Below are 16,294 nucleotides of genomic sequence, written 5' to 3'. Positions count from 1 at the left end.
GGAGGAGTCTTGTATGGATTGTGTTTGTGATTTCCCTTTAAGAGAGCTTCTAGCTGCAGCACCTTGGGAATCTGCCACAGCGCACAAGCTGGCATCACACTTCCCAGGCAGCTCGCAATCAACCAGTGATTAAGCTCAGAAGGAGTAATAGAGCCAAGCTTTTCTGTCCTATGTTACCTGAGGCTCCCCTCTCGGCTAGCCCAAACTCTCAAAGCGGCACTGGGGTCTGACGCTTCTCCTTCCCAAACCTCCTTCCCGCCCCTTCTCTTACCTAAGATGCCAGGCTGGCATCACAGTCTGAAACCTCTCCCTACCTGCTTCAGCCTTTCCCCCTTTTCATCCAGCAGCATTACCCAACAATAAATCTCTTGTACTTTTAATTCCTATCATAGCATTTGCTCCCTGAGGACTAGAACTGATATAGGTGGTGGTGGTGGCATATCCACATGGAATTTGTGGGAGGGAAAATTATATGGGTCTTGAAGATAATCAGGATTGAGGGATAACTGAATAACAAGGGCCTCCCCAACAGCATAATCCAAAGGAAGAATGGAGGACCAAGGTTTGAGCCTTCTGTGACACTCATAATTGAGAGAGGTACAGATGAAAGAGAACTCAGTATAGGAGGGGAGATATTATTGAAAAATAGAAGCAAAACCAGGAAAGTACAAAATCAAAAAAACCATGAAGGGAACCAGGAAGGAGGGAAATTGGGATAATGAGAAGTAAGTGTGTGTGTGTGTGTGTGTGTGTGTGTGTGTGTCTTTAGGAACAACTGACCACTTCTGGAAGAGGTCTTTGAAGATGCTAAAGAGAAAAAAAACAACCACTGTGGGGATTAAAATCCTGGAGACAGTGGGAAGAAAAAGCTAATAAGCCCAGGTAGAGGGATTAGGTTTCTATAGGAAGGGAGGAATCTCTTCTCTGGAACTTGGAGGGAAGAAAGAGAACATGGCTGGAATGACAGAGATGGATGAGAATAATGGATGGGGATGAAGAATTGCATACTTGATATGCCTTACATTTATGACAATGACAAGGACAAGCTCTGAGATGAAAGGAACAAGTTGGGAAAAATGTTTAAAGAGAAGGGAGAAGGTCAGGAATCACTGGTGTTCACACAATGTTGTCCCTTAAGAAATGTAATGGGGTGAAGGAAATTCTTGCCTTAAACACATGAAGTTGGTTCTCTATAAAAGCACTGGTCTAAAGTACTGTGACTCTAATTGGCAAGAAAGGACAGATGAATACTGACATTTCTCTTACAGTCGGAGTTTTCCCAGCTGAGACATAACCTGAGTGTTCAGAGATATGGACTGGCATACAGTCTACTATTATAATCATCAATACTCAGAAATAGAGCTAGTACATAGCTAGTTCCCCATTTTCTTTGTTAGGGTGGCACTGTACTTTATCATAACAATGGATGACACAGATGATAAGAATGACTGAGCGTCACCATGCTCTATGGTAGAGCTGGTATCATCAGAGAAAAAAAGTTGGTGCTCTTGAGCAAAAGCTCTGCATTACCAAAATTTGGATTTGCACAGTGTTTAGGCTTTATAGCTCTATCTTGTCCCCGCACCTCCAGTTCTTATAGCCATAAAGGAAAACTTTATTATTGACATTCCTACAGGAAAAAAAAAAAATTCCTGTTACTAAGTATGAAAGCACCTAGCTCCCAAGTATTTTTCCTATTAGAATAATTATTTCAATAACGGAGAACTATTATTTCAATAACTGAGAATGATTGTTCAATAATAATGTCTGCAAACTGGTGGTATCTTAGGAACATGACCGTACATTTAGACCAGAGTACAGTGTAGTAGACTGAAATCACTGAAGGGCAGAATCCATGGCAACTATCATTGGTATTGGCCACACGTGGCTCTAGGAATCAGTTCACAGAAGGGCCCTTCCACAGGTCTTCTGAAGAGAAAACCATCAGGAAGCAAAGAAATGAGCCAGGCATGTCAATTTCTCCAGTGTGGACAGTTGATATGTGTGTAAGTGTGACTTATGCTTGCTAATCACCCCCAAAGTTCTGCAACTGGAGAAAGTGCTTTATTCTTCTGACTTTGAAGCACAACTTGGAGACACCTTGATAAGGTCTAATGATAGGCCAGCTCTTGCCTCATACTGGGCTCTGCAGGTGCTGCCTGTTGGCTTCCAAGCCTGTTTTATTCCAAGGCTGGCATAGTTTGCAGGAGTGTCATGTGAAGAGATTTATGATACTTTCTGATTCCACCCAGCTCCAAATCACTATATGAATAATCTTTCTCATAGCATACTAGTAATTCTATGAGCAGTCTTAGCCAAAATCAACGGAATGAGCAAGCTCGAGGAAATAATTTTTTTCCTTTTTAAGAAATCATTTTGCTGACGTTTTACAAACCTCATAAAAATTAAGGGTTCGTTTGAATTTGGGAGAAAGACTCATTTTATCAAAACTCATTTGCCAAAAATATTCAAATGAGCACATGCTCGATGTAAAAGTGCCAAAAAAATAGTATCAATTATACATTCTCAACCTTCCAGACTCTCCAGAGCCCTTAAAATGCAGCGTTTTTCTACAGGTGTTAATGGGATCCTGCAAAGAGGAAGGCGATTTCAGGTAGGGTTGTGACAGAGTGGCTTGTGGGGTGGGTGCTGTGGAACCCTCAGAGGACTCCTGACCACAAACCCATTCAGAGCCAACAATGGCACTCGTTGTTATAAGCAAGTGTCAGTCACGAAAGAGCTGCCCTTACAGAGTGGAGCCCGGGTTTCCATATTCCCAACATGGCCAGAGGTTTCATTCCTCGAGAATGTGTTTATTCAGCCTAGTAAAAACATTAAAAAGGGGAATAAATCTCTGCCGACCCCAAAATGCTTTTCGCCACAGCTGTAAACCATAAAACATTTAGAAAGGTAAGCAGGACTAAAGATAATATGGTTCCCCCAAGCAGCATGGACCTGGAGGTGGCCCTTGCAAAGATGGCTGCAGCACACAGAGCTTCCCTGCAAAATCATTAAGAGAGGGACAGGTTCTAGAAGGTGTTAAATTATTAGTAATAGCTTGTTTTGTTGTTTTTTTTTTTAAGGCGGGGGGTGGGGTAGGCAGTAATAAAAACCATGTGCTCAGCAGCCTGCTTGGCCATATAAAATAGAGAGGCCTGTGACTTTAAGTGTTGTAAAAGGGGTTAATTGTCGATTTCTGAATGTGGCAAGTTTATTGATCTTGTTAACAGCAATGGAGCATGTGCCATTGGTTACCATGGCGGGAAAGAAAAACAGCTTTCTATCCTGTTATTCCATGGATACCCTTACTGGTCTTGGAGCCCAGGTTAAGGAACATATGGGCAAATGCAGCATTAAAATGGCTTCTTTCCACTTGTCCAAATTTGTAGCCATCCTTGAGGTTCTAGTTCCTTGTTACAGCTACATTTTACTACATTATACTTACCTTTCACACTAAATATATTATTTATTTGTATGACAACCCCACACAGTGGGTAGGAATTATATAGCCATTTTACAGATAAGACAACTGAAGTTCTGAGAGGTGAAGAAAGTTATCTGGTGTTATAGAGCTATTAAGCGAGGATCCAAACCTAGGTCTTCTATTCCAAGTCTAGTGCTTTTCCACTAGTTATTCACACAGTTTGTTCATCTATTAATTCAATAGGAATTTATTGACCACCCACTGAGAGCCAGGCACTGGTCTATGTGCTGGAGATAGAGCAATGGATGAAAGTGACAACATCTCTGCCATTGCAGGGTCTGTGTCTTAGAGGGCATTACCCTAGCTTTTACCTACTCTCTCTTCTAAACTATTTTCACATGCATGGACTGCATCTGCAATTTGGTATTTTATTTTCCTCTTGGGTATTGTCCTGTTGTTATTTCACGCATATGTTTTCCCTTTGGCTCCCTGGACTAGACAATGAGCCACATGAAGGCGGGGCTACTTTCTAATGCTTCTCTTTTTTACACTCCATCCAGCACAACTATTAGGTAAAATGCACCAGGCTTTTTCTCTGCTGCAGAAACTCCTTATTATTCTAATCTTAACATCATTTAGGGCTTTATTTAGAGCTTGACTCTTGCAACTTTAATTATTAAGCTCTATGCTAAATGTTATACTTACATTGTCTCAATAATGCTGAAACAACCCAAACAGAAGTCCCATTTTACAGTTGAGGAAGATGTGGCTTATGGCAGTTAAGAAACTTGCTCAGGTTCTCACAGTCAATAAGAAACAGAGTTGGGATTCAGACATGGTCTGACTCAAAAATCCCATTTCTTTCCACCAGGTACTTGGGACTGAGAAATGAGGGAATCTTTGCTCCAGTGAAACACATAGAGAATATCAAAAATCCCTGTTATATTATATGCAGGATAAATAGGGTGAATTTAACAACTTGGGTCTCTTTAAGTCTACTAGACATTCTACCAATGATTCATCCAATCATTTAGAACTTCATTGCAAACATCATTGTGTATCTTGGCTCCCTGCCCCACCCTCCATTTTGTGATCCTTTTAGGTTTTTTTTTAATGCTTTTTTTTTTTTTTTTTTTTTTTTGAGAGAGAGAGAGAGACAGAGCATGAGTCAGGGAGGGGCAGAGTGAGAGGGAGACACAGAATCTGAATCAGGTTCCAGGCTCTGAGCTGTCAGCACAGAGCCCAACACAGGCTCAAACTCATGAACTGTGAGATCATGACCTGAGCCAAAGTCGGATGCTTAACCAACTGAGCCAACCAGGTGCCCCTTGTGATCCTTTTATAATGGCATCTGTCTTAGTTCAGGTGCTACAACATAATTTACAGAGTGGGTGACTTAGACGACAGAAATTTATTTCTTACAGTCTGGAGGCTGAAAGTCCAAGATCAGGGTCAAGCTCTTGGTGAGGGCCCTCTTCCTGGCTATGCCTTCACGTGGCCTTTTTGGTATGTGCGTACAAAGAGGGATATCTCTTGTCTCCTCCTCTTTGTATAAGGGCTCTAATCGGGTCATGAGGACCCCACCTCATGACCTAATCTAACCTTAATTGCCTACCCAAAACACCACCTTTTAATACCATCCCACTGGGGATTAGGGTTGCAACATAGGAATTTGGGGTGGATCCAAACATGCAGTGCATAACAGTGTGGTGGTTTGGGTTTTTTTCAATAAAGCAAGTTACAAAGGAATCCCTATGTTCTTAGAAAAATGATAAATCGGAGATTGGCTGAAGTCAGGAGGCAGATGGTAGGTTCACACCTGCTTGTGATAACTGGCTTATTAAAAACATTAGTGCAATGGATTGGTCTAACCACCATACACAGTACATTAGCAGTTGACATCCATTCTGAGAAAAGATGGTGGGCCAGGGCCAGAGAATGGGTCAACTGTTGAAAAACAGAACCCAGCTGGAGCCACAGGGGTCCTGAAAACTAGGTAGAGACTGAGCCCTTCTTTCCAGTTTTGATGGCATAGTTTCCACTTTAAGTAATGTAGTCTAATCTTCATTTACATTCTTCAATCTACACAGAAATGTATTTATTATTGTCCTGTGATAAGTTGTAATGGTGATGTAAAGCAGCACTCAGTTTCAGAGTCTGGACGTAAAGACACAAAAATGTAGTGAGGAGAGTCCTGCAGCATGGCAGAGTTTATTAGAATGAAAAAAGGGAAGGGAAGAGCAGGAAAGAAAAGGGAGGGAGAGGGAGAAAAAGAGGGGGGGGGAGAAAAGAAGGAAGGAAAGAAAGAGAAAGGAAGGAAGGAAGGAAGGATGGAGGGAAGGAAGGAAGGAAGGAAGGAAGGAAGGAAGGGAGGGTGGAAGGGAGGGAGGGAGGAAGGGAGCCTAATCCTTTTGGAACCTTTATCAATCAATGTGTCAACAAGCAACTGATAGTTTCTGATTGTGAAGAATTGGATAACAAATGAGTTATGTTTGTAATGAGATTTTGTTTGGTTTCTGCAAGTGGATAATGACTCAACTGGTGAGTCAAGTTAAAGAGTGGCAGGCTACTAGTAGACTGGGTCTCCTGTGAACACTTGTGATTATTGAAGGGAAGGCTACTGCTTTCATTGGGACTTGCTTGGAAGAGGGATACCTTGCCAATCTGCATTTTTGCCAGTTGTGGTTTTGAGATAACATGATTTAAAATTTGTATGCCAAACTTAAATCCACAATTTTTTTTTCATATAAGCACAAGTCAATTCTGTCTTCTTAATCAAAAGAACATGCCAGCAATTATTGCTTTCCAATATTATTGAGCATGAGGCAATGTAAGGAATAATCCAGAAAGGAGTGATATATTAGTATTATACTTTCTCATAAAAGGATCGTGGGCACATATTGTTTTGTATGTCCAGAGCACCTTTTCTTCCTTTGGAGGAGATATTTCTCTTTTTGCCAACTATAATGATTCTTATGGGAGTTCCAGGTAGAGTCATTCATACTCAGACCACAGAGACCAGTCTAAGGATGAGTAGTGACACAAGTCAAGCCAGCTCTAAGCCTTCCACAAAAATTTTCTAATACAGAGCTGACAAAAGAGCTCTCTTGTGTTTCTAGGTATGTAATTGCAGTATAAATCCAGAACTGCCTATGGCCATAAAACCAAAAAGCTGAGATGAGAGAAAGATAAGATGATCTGATTCTTTGGATCCAGTCTTCCCTAAGCTAACTCCACCCCCGCTTTTCCCAGGCATTGGCTAGTGAGCCAATAAATATTCCTTTATTGCCTAAGCTAGGTCAAGTTGGGATTCTGTCATTTGCAACCAAGCGTCCTGAGTGATACAAATGATCAGAAGACCAGGCCCCCAAAAATGTGATCCTTAGTTATCTGATAATTAGGAAAAGCATTCAAGCAAGGTTTACATTAAAGAAGATAAGGAGAGGGGCACCTAGGTGGCTCAGTCAGTTGAGCTTCCGACTTCAGCTTAGGTCATGATCTCGCTGCTTGTGGGTTTAAGCCCTGCGTCTGGCTCTGTGCTGACAGCTCAGAGCCTGGAGCCTGCTTCAGATTCTGTGTCTCCCTGTTTCTCTCCCCTCCCCCCCTCTCAAAAATAAACATTAAAAAATTTTAATTTAAAGAAAATAAGGAGAATGTGTCTGCAGAAGAGAGTATATTTCAAGACATTAAGGGCTAGTTTGAAATCTGAAAAGAAATACAGACTACAGAATACAAATCTTGTGGGAAAACGAATCTCTACAATGTTTTCTGCAGAAGTGAAAGAACAGGGTTTAAAAGTGATAAATCTACTTTGTTCTGAGCACAGGTTTTCAAGAACATGTTTCACTATGTTTTGGAATATATTTTCATTGTGACTAAAGATTATCATTGGTATTTTCAGGAAGATTACTCCAAAAGTGATTAAAATGATGTTACTAAAGATTATGGTACATTTAATCTTTGGCACACTTATTTTATTTCCCCTGTTAGTAGTTACCATCTTAGCTAGCCTTGATAATACTAGCCAAATAAATAAACCAGTAGGTTAGGAAGTGTCAGTATGGACAGTCTCTATTGAGTGTCATTAACTAGAGAATAAACAGGCTGGAATGTACACATCAAACCCCTTTTTCATCTTCTTTGAAAGTGTCAACAATATCTGGGGGACATTTCTATGTCTCTATCTATACTTTCCATAAATGAGGAAAGAGTATGTGAAGATCTGGCCACAACTTATAATTTTTGAAGGCAGGAAAATATTTGATATTCCCACTGGAACAAGGGAAACATAACAAGTCTTCTACACATTAAAAAAATGCCTGTTGTGTTCTCAGTGTCCAGATCAATTGCATTTATTCTAAGTTGAGGGACGTCTCATAACTCATTCAAGGAACACCCACAGTGGGTCATGACAGGCCTTGGGGAAAAACGTAATCATGTTCATAAGTGTCTATTAAAAAGCAGAGGATCTCAGAAGTCACATTTGGATGAACTTTAGTTGATTCATTGAAACATCAATTATGTCAGATATCCCATGAACCCTAAGCTGCCTTAGTAAAAACTCTCTGATGCTCTGTTTAGTCAGTACATAAGTACCTCTGATTGTTGTTGAATGTACATAGAGCAACAATTAACAATGAACAAATAAACAAGTCGGGATATGATATCAGCAGAGTGCAAGGAAATGACCCAAAAGCTCAATGTTCTAGAATTAAGTGTTTTCCAAGAGGAAATCAGTTTCTACCCCATGTGGCCATTGTTACAGACTGGAATCTGGATTTTGTTTGCACTTGATTACACAGAGGAAGAAGAAAAAATGTGTTGTTCTGGTGAGAAGCAAATGCTGAGTAGTTTTCCTCAGTGAAAATCAATGTGAAGTCTTCCTCCCAGGCCTAAAAAAAGAGTGAGGAAGTAGGGGAAGGGATGCTATTTAGCATCAATATCATTAAAATTCCCTCTTTTCTCTGGTGGACGTCCTTCTTCTGGTTTTACAGCTTAGAGAGCTCAGCTCTATCCAAGGGCTTTAACATTACTTTTCACACTTATATGGACCTATTGTAATAATGGCCGTTTGTATTAATTGAAGTAATCTTCAAAGTAGTCCTAATAGTTTCATACATTTGTCACCATCCCCGTTTGAGACTCAGAAAAATTAAATACGTTGCCATAGATCCTGTAGATGGTTAGAGGCAGCTAGGATTTGAATACCAGTCTGTCTGGGTCTAAAGCCAACATCTTAACCATTAAATCCATTGCAGCATGCATTTCACTGCCACATATGCAAATCTGCTACTTCTGAGCCATGAATGCTTTTTTTTTTTTTTTTTTTTAAGCTATTGAGGATAAGCTTCCTCCATACCCCGGGCAGTTATGCTATAGCCTAGTGGTGTAAGTGTGTGAAAGGTCTGTATACTCTAGTGTAACACGGATTGGGCTCAGCCACAGAACAAAACCAGTGACATTTTTCTTTCACATTTATGTTAACACACCTAATCAGCTGACCAGAGACCATAATACTAAGATTGTAGACTACAGAGTAGGATTATACTATACTACAGTTATAACTATAAACTCTTTTTTATTTATTAAAACCCATCATATTAGTAATCACATTTTATTGGTTGAGGTCACTGCTGTGGAGAAGAAGGAAATGGCACACTTTGGTCCTCTTATATCCTGGATCCCAAAGATCATTCTCTCAGCCTACTGGTTGTCAGTCTGTGTTTTTGTATTCCAGGACACATTTTCTACTCTGGGCCAGTAGGATCATGGAAATATTCTCAGGTACCTCCTTTCCACACAAAATGCCTATGTGGTTTTCTTCCTTCTGACCCCCAACCACTGGCCACCATAATATTCTCTCCTCTCCTCCTCTCCCTTTCCCTGCCCTTGTCTCCCTCTCTCTCTCTTTTCCTCATTCTATTCCCAGAATAATATTTAGCATCAAGGAGGCCTTTTATCCTGGAGTCATTCACGCCCATATCCTAGCAGCAAGTGGTGTCTCTGAACAGAATCTACTAGTTGGAGGGAAGAGTCAGTGGATAGATGCAGCCTTGAGCCATTTATTTCCTTCAAGACTCATCAAAGTCGTTGAATTTTATAAACAAATAATCATTTTGATCTGTTTTTCTCCCCATTCACATTACTGATTCATACAGTTTTGAGTGCATTTCTATGGAGGATGGGGTATTTGGCCATGCTTTTAATGTTGAAATTTAACTCTCGCTTCCCTCCCTTTCATCCTTCCTCCCTCCATCCCTCCCTCTCTTCCTCAATTGCAGATATCCTTTAGACAAGCAAAGAAAAACAAACAAACAAACAAACTTCAGTGAGACTTTAAACAGTTCATATCCGATTGGGTGACTCACCACAGGTGAACTGAAGGTGGTGTCAAATGTCTTCTCAGAAGGACTCCATGTTACCTAATGACAAGAGCATGGGACTGGACATCAGGAGCCCTGGCTTTAGCCCAAGACTTCCCTTTCATATTTCAGAACTCTGAGCAAATCACTTGGCCTCTTTGTACCTAGTTTTGTCATCTGTAAATAGGGAAATATGGATTAGTGAGTGACTTTCAAAGTGTTGATAGGAGCCCTCAAATACTCATGGAGGTGCCTCAGGGTCTGTCCCAAAAGAGATGTTGTGGTAGAGAAGAAGAGGTCATATAGAACAGGCAAAGCTAATCTCCCCATCCCTACTTCAACCCGGGTAAGTGTTCTTGTTCAACGATTTTTAACTCTATCACACTTTTGAGCTCCTGCTAGAAAATCTGTTCCAAAAGAGGTACAAAACTACTGGACTAGGTTATCTTCAAGGTGCTTTTGGCATATCTGATTTTAATATATAAATTATCTGTCTATGACCTTCATTTACAGAAAGAATGGAGACTTTCTTTTTCTCATATGCTTGTTGCTCTAAGAATAAATTTCTCATCAAAAGAATAATCTCCTCTTCGTCCTGATTCCTACCTGGCTCAATATAGGACAAAATGCGCAAGCTAGATCCGTTATCCCCTTGTGAGTATCTTCCATTTAAACACATCTATCAATGATGGGCTTAAGAAAGGCATAATATGTTTTCACAGTTGCCACACAGGGCCAACTGTTTTGGTAAGGATGAGGCCAGGTTGTTCATCCACTGTGAAAGAGACATTTCTATAGTTCTGCTAACATTTCCTATATTATATTAATAATATGTTTTGAGAAGATGTTGTTTGGCTTGTTTTCTGGACAAGTTGGATGAGTGTCTCTCTCTGTTTTAGCCACAGACCTTCATAGAGTTTGTTTTTCCTTCTGTCCCAAACATATGACTTAACGGGTTGCTGAAAATGTCCAGGCTGCTTCTGGCTCTGGAGGTAGCTTGGCTCCAACAATGGAGGGCATTTAGCAGACCCTCATGTTTTAGAGCAGGAAAGACTTGAGAGGGCATGTCATCTGGTGTTTTTCAAGATGTTTTTTAATTTTTTAAACAGCATACTTTTTCCCCCTAAAACAAATCTGATGCAAAACCTCAGTATAAAATAGACCAAAGAAGAAGGGGAAGTAGGAGAATTTTACCAAACTGCACTTCCCTTGCTGTTCGCCCTCACACACAGTCAGCAACATCTAAACACCTTTAAGTCCTAGAAGTGATTATAACTACACTGCATAGTCCTGTCATGAACCCCTCTTTTTTTTTTAGTCAGGAAAGTGAGACCCCATGAGTTTTAGTGACTTGCCTAAGACCCCAGAGCTAGCGATGTGTCAGTACCAGATTGTAAGGTTTCTGTTTCTAGTAATATCCCCCCTCCTACCTACGCTCCATACCCATCCCTGCCTCTAATTTACTGTGCCACCTCACCTTTTAGCCCTGGGAAAGAGCAGAAGGAAAAATTATATACCAGGCAGTGTGATTGATACTTTATATCTGTCTTTAATTCTCAGAGCAACTTCACGAGGAGAGCAATATTAATATTATCACTTTATAGATGGAGAACATAGACAAAGAAAGGTTAAGTAACTTGTCCAATGAAACTCACCCAGAACTGGCTGATCTTGATTGAAAGTTAGTTTTATATGTGGTGCCTGGGTCTCAGTCGGTTAAGCCTACGATTTCGGTTCAGGTCATGATCTCACAGTTTGTGAGTTTGAGCCCTGCATCGGGCTCTGTGCTGACAGCTCAGAGCCTGGAGCCTGCTTTGGATTCTGTGTCTCCCTCTTGCTGTGCCCCTCCCCCACTCATGCTCTGTCTCTCTCTCTCTCAAAAATAAATAAACATTAAAAAATTTAAAAAAAGAAAGAAAGCTAGTTTTATCTGATTTCAAAACCTGTTCTACTATACCACAGGATAAAGAATGCAAACTAATGTTGCTCATGAATAAAGCCCTGTCTTAATATGACAAGCTCAGGTATAAAGCCTGACTCGTATTTCATGAGATACTTTGTAGCTCTTGTTAAATAATTGCTATAGAGTAACCGTCTCCAAAGTTTCTGTGTCTATTGTGAACATTTTGGAGGGTGTGTTCCCAAACCTCAACCATTAACACCCCTTCTTTAGGAACCATTGCCTGTCACTTCTGCACTTCATGCCACCCAGAAACTGGGGCTTCTAGAGCCATGGTTTTAATGTCTGATTCATCAGGTCTTGAGTGGGCCAAGGTAGGAACGAGGACCAAGAAAGAAATGACATGTAAAATCAAGAGGCTTACTCACCATATGCGTTGAACAGTGAAAAGAGAACCAGATAGAAATGGAAGGCCATCCTGTGATGGCATCCATCTTGGTTCTATTTCTGCCCTTCAGTTCAGTGAGACACCCTTGTAACTAGATAATGCAGTCTGCCTTTCCCTTCTTAAGCTTTAGTTTCTGTTACTTGCAAACAAAACAGTCCTACTGAATATATCATCAAATCTAGGGATCTGAGTATTCTTCAGGTGAGTTCGGACTACCTACCTATTGCAGTCATGCTGATTGTTTGTACAAACCGTACAATGCTACCATTATTAGAGGCCTCAGCAATCAGCTATTTCATTCCTCTATGTTTACACAGAAACAAGTAACTCTGTAAAGGCCCTTTTTCACACAGAGAAGGTACAATATCCAGAGAGAGTCGATATCCTTTGGCCGTATTGAGTCTGTCCCTTAGACTTCTCCTCGCTGGACAGAAAATATAAAATATGTTTGTTCAAAATAAATAAGGTAGGAATATAAAGCTCTATTAAGTAGAGTGAAATGCTTGATATTTCACAAACAGATTAATTTGAGAAGCAAAATCTACATTATGAATAACATAAAGTAATGAATAACTGCTACAGGCAACAACATGGATGAATCCCACAAACATATTGGAAGAAAGAAGCCAAGTGAAAAAGAGTACAAATTAATATAATTCAGTAAGTTGCTATAAAATTCGAAAAGATTAAAAACTAATATAAGATGATAGAAGTCAGAATAATGGTTACCTTTGGGAGGAATAACCAAGAGGACCATCGGGGAAGTTTCTAGGTGCTATAATGTTCTAGATCTCTATTTATGGTAGTTACATGGGTGTATTTACTTTGTGAAAATTCACTGAGCTCTGTATTTATAATTTGTACTCCTTTCTGTATGTATATTATACTTCGATTTTAAAAGCTTCTCTCAAAAATGTCTGAATTACTAGAAATTAGGCAGAAAACCTAATTCCTTTAGGTCTTGGTCTCACATTACATAAAGTAAGTATTTAAAATCAACATTCTTAAAACTAGAGGGGATCTAAGAAAGTATTTAGTTCAGTTGTCAAGTGTTTTACAGAAAGAGAGACAAGGTCAAAGAAGTGAAGTGATATTGCTATAAATTTTACAGCTTATAATTGGTAGAGCCAAGATTAGTATTTAGATCTCTTAGCTATGTTAGCAAAGATATTCCCAATAAACCTCTAAAAGAATAATATGTTAAAACCAATTCACTCTGAAGTATACTTTTGTATTAGGGACAAAAGATTTATAAAATAAATAAATAAAGTGACCAATACTATCCATGTTGGCATAGAAACAATATGATAGTGTTTGTAAAGATAAAATCCTTCTGTGATCCACTCCATGAAACAGCCATCTGGTTTGGTTTCTGAGAATTTTGGAAAAATTATATATCACCAGCAATCTCATTCCCAGGCTAATATTTGAAAGAAAGCCTTGATGAGGATGAGGATGATGATGATGATGGTGATGATGATGTCAGGGATGATGACAGTATCAATGATGACAAGGTCAACAATGATGACGATAATACAGTCTTATACTTGCGTGAGTCATTAGTTTTCTGATTAGTGAAATTAGTTTCCTAATTGTTGCTATAACAAATTACTACAAACTCGATGGCTTTAACCAGCACAAATTTATTATCTTAACAGTTTGAGAGGTCAGAAGTCCAAAATGGGTCTCACTGGGCCAAAATCAAGGTTCGTTCCTTCTAGCAACTCTAAGGGAGAATCCATTTCTTTGCCATTTCCAGCTTTTAGAGGCTGTCTACCTTCCTTGGCTCATGGCCCCTTGCATCTTCAAAGCCAGCAATGGCCAATAGAATCTTTCTTAACACTGCATCACACTAACACTGACTTTTCTCCCTCCTTCCATATTTTAAGAATGCTTGTGATTACACTAGGCCCAATGAATCTAGGATAATCTCTTTATTTTAAAGTCAATTGATTATTGACTTTAATTCCATCTACAACCTTAATTCCCCCTTTGCCATGTATCCTAACATGCTCTGGGGATTGGGGCATGACCATCTTTGGGGACCATTATTCTGTCTACCACAGGTAGATTGTATTTATGCATTTTTTCAAAATAATGTTCCATATATATATATATATATTTTTCCATGTCTGAAAGCAGTGCTTTACCTAGAACAAAGTCATTCTGTTCTAGATATGATTATTCTTATTTTGCCAAGGGAAAAGAAAATAAACAGAGAAGTGAAATAAATTGTCTACATTTCTGCAGCTGGTTGAGGCAAAGTACAGTGCTAGAAGCCAGATTTCCAAACCTACTCTTGGCTTCTTCAAGCTCCATAACCTCTTGAGGCTGAGCTGTGGTGAGCAGTTTGAAGCATGTGAGATGTAGAGGACTGGAGTTGCGGCATTACTAATGCTACTTGATGGACAAATTTTTGCAAAGAGCAACATTCTTAGTCCATACATAGTTACTACACATCTATAACATCTGCCTCATTCCTTCCTCTACTGAACCCTCAGCCTGGGTCGCATGCTTGTCACAAAGCACTATTTCTCTAGTTCTAGGAGAACTTTAGCCCTTTCAAATTTGTTCCAGGTAGTGGGGGCCGGGGGCGTAGGGCAGTGATGAAATTACATGAAAGCCACTATTGACAGGATGTAAAGACATGCACTATGGGTGAGAACCACGTGGTCAGGGAGGAAGACCCTCATCACAAGCATTTGGGATTTTTTAAATTTTTTAATTTTTTTTAATGTTTCTTTATTTTTGAGAGAGAGAGACAGACAGACATAGCCTGAGAGGGGGTGGAGCAGAGAGAGAAGGAGACACAGAATCCAAAGCAGGCTCCAGGCTCAGAGCTGTCAGCACAGAACCCAACATGGGGCTTGAACTCACAGACTGTGAGATCATGACCTAAGCTGAAGTTGGACCTTTAACTGACTGAGCCACCCAGGCGCCCCACATTTGGGCTTTTAGATGTGATGTGCCTTGTCCAGAGCCAGGTCCTCCCTGCCAGTTCATTGCCTTCAGTCATGGCGTCCTCCCAAATTCTCAGATGGTGGAAGAAGGGGATCAGTTGGTACAAGGCAAGCAGCACAAGTTTTGTGCTTTCTCAGAGAGAAACAGCAAAGGGGCGTTCCTGATTTCTCTTAATCTGAGATCTGCTCATGGAGGTTTCTCAGTCTCCCTGGCAGAGACCCAGATGCCCCACTTGTAGTGTTCCTCCACAGGCCAGAATTCTCAGCTGAGTTGAGCCTCAGAGCAAACTGTAGCTCCTGGCTAAACACACACAACAGCACAGCCCAGAACTGGGAACACTTAGCGTTGTGCAGACCTGGCTTTCTCTGTCACTCTTTATGCAACACTCTCCTGTTCAGGTTTCTTCACAGTGCTCACCACCACCAACCCTCCCCTCCCCCACATGCTTATGAGGATAACAGATCTAAGACTTCAGGATTATTCAGCACCATAGTCCTGCATAGTCTGGCTAGAGGGGATTGCTGTTCACGAATGCGCTACATGCCTTGTTCTTTCATCCCAGCTGTGTGAGGGGCACAATAAGCTTTGAAATATTGTTACAGAGCTAAAGCAGACCCTTTCCTCCATCAGGGTTTTGTCAGCCTGAAATAATTTTCTCTTAGTAATAAATAAATCATTTCCCCCACAACCCTGAGAAATAAATATTAGGACTATGGGTGAAATAAACTGCAGAAGAGAATTAATGTTATAAATAAAAATAATGGAATCTTACATATTTCACCATTTGTCAAGCTCTTTCACATATATTATCCACTTAATCAAGAAATGTTTACTGGTGGGCTCCAATGCTTTCGATACGTCTGGAAATGAGGCTTACACACGCCTGGAATTATGTGGTGAGGTTGCTGAGGAGGGAACCTGTAATATCGCGGATCAGAGTGTATCTCAACCTCCAAACTCTGGTCCATTCACAGTGCGTGTGCCAGCAACACTTTGAGGCAGGCAGGGTATTCTACCGCCATATCAAAAGCTGAGAAAACTGAAGGCCCACCAGAGTAGGGCAGAGTCTTGCCAAAGCCCCACAAACTGACATGCTAGATCTGCCTTACATCCCAGTGATCCTTGGTTTGTTGTCAGGCACAGTGCTTGGCCCATAAGAAGCCCCCTCTACAAACATGAATAGCTTCTAAGTGCTCAGT

General features: G+C 40.4%; 1 protein-coding gene across 1 annotated transcript in view; it reads left to right on the top strand.

The window, feature by feature from the left end:
• Positions 1-16,294, top strand: part of ROR1 (receptor tyrosine kinase like orphan receptor 1) — a 398,760-nt gene that overhangs the window by 303,115 nt on the left and 79,351 nt on the right. The gene's annotated exons all lie outside the window — the stretch shown is intronic.

Source organism: Panthera uncia (genome assembly GCF_023721935.1).
Source record: "Panthera uncia isolate 11264 chromosome C1 unlocalized genomic scaffold, Puncia_PCG_1.0 HiC_scaffold_4, whole genome shotgun sequence".
In the NCBI taxonomy this organism is placed as follows: domain Eukaryota; kingdom Metazoa; phylum Chordata; class Mammalia; order Carnivora; family Felidae; genus Panthera; species Panthera uncia.
Note: the sequence above shows the minus strand (reverse complement) of the source record. Positions and strands in the feature narration are given on the sequence as shown.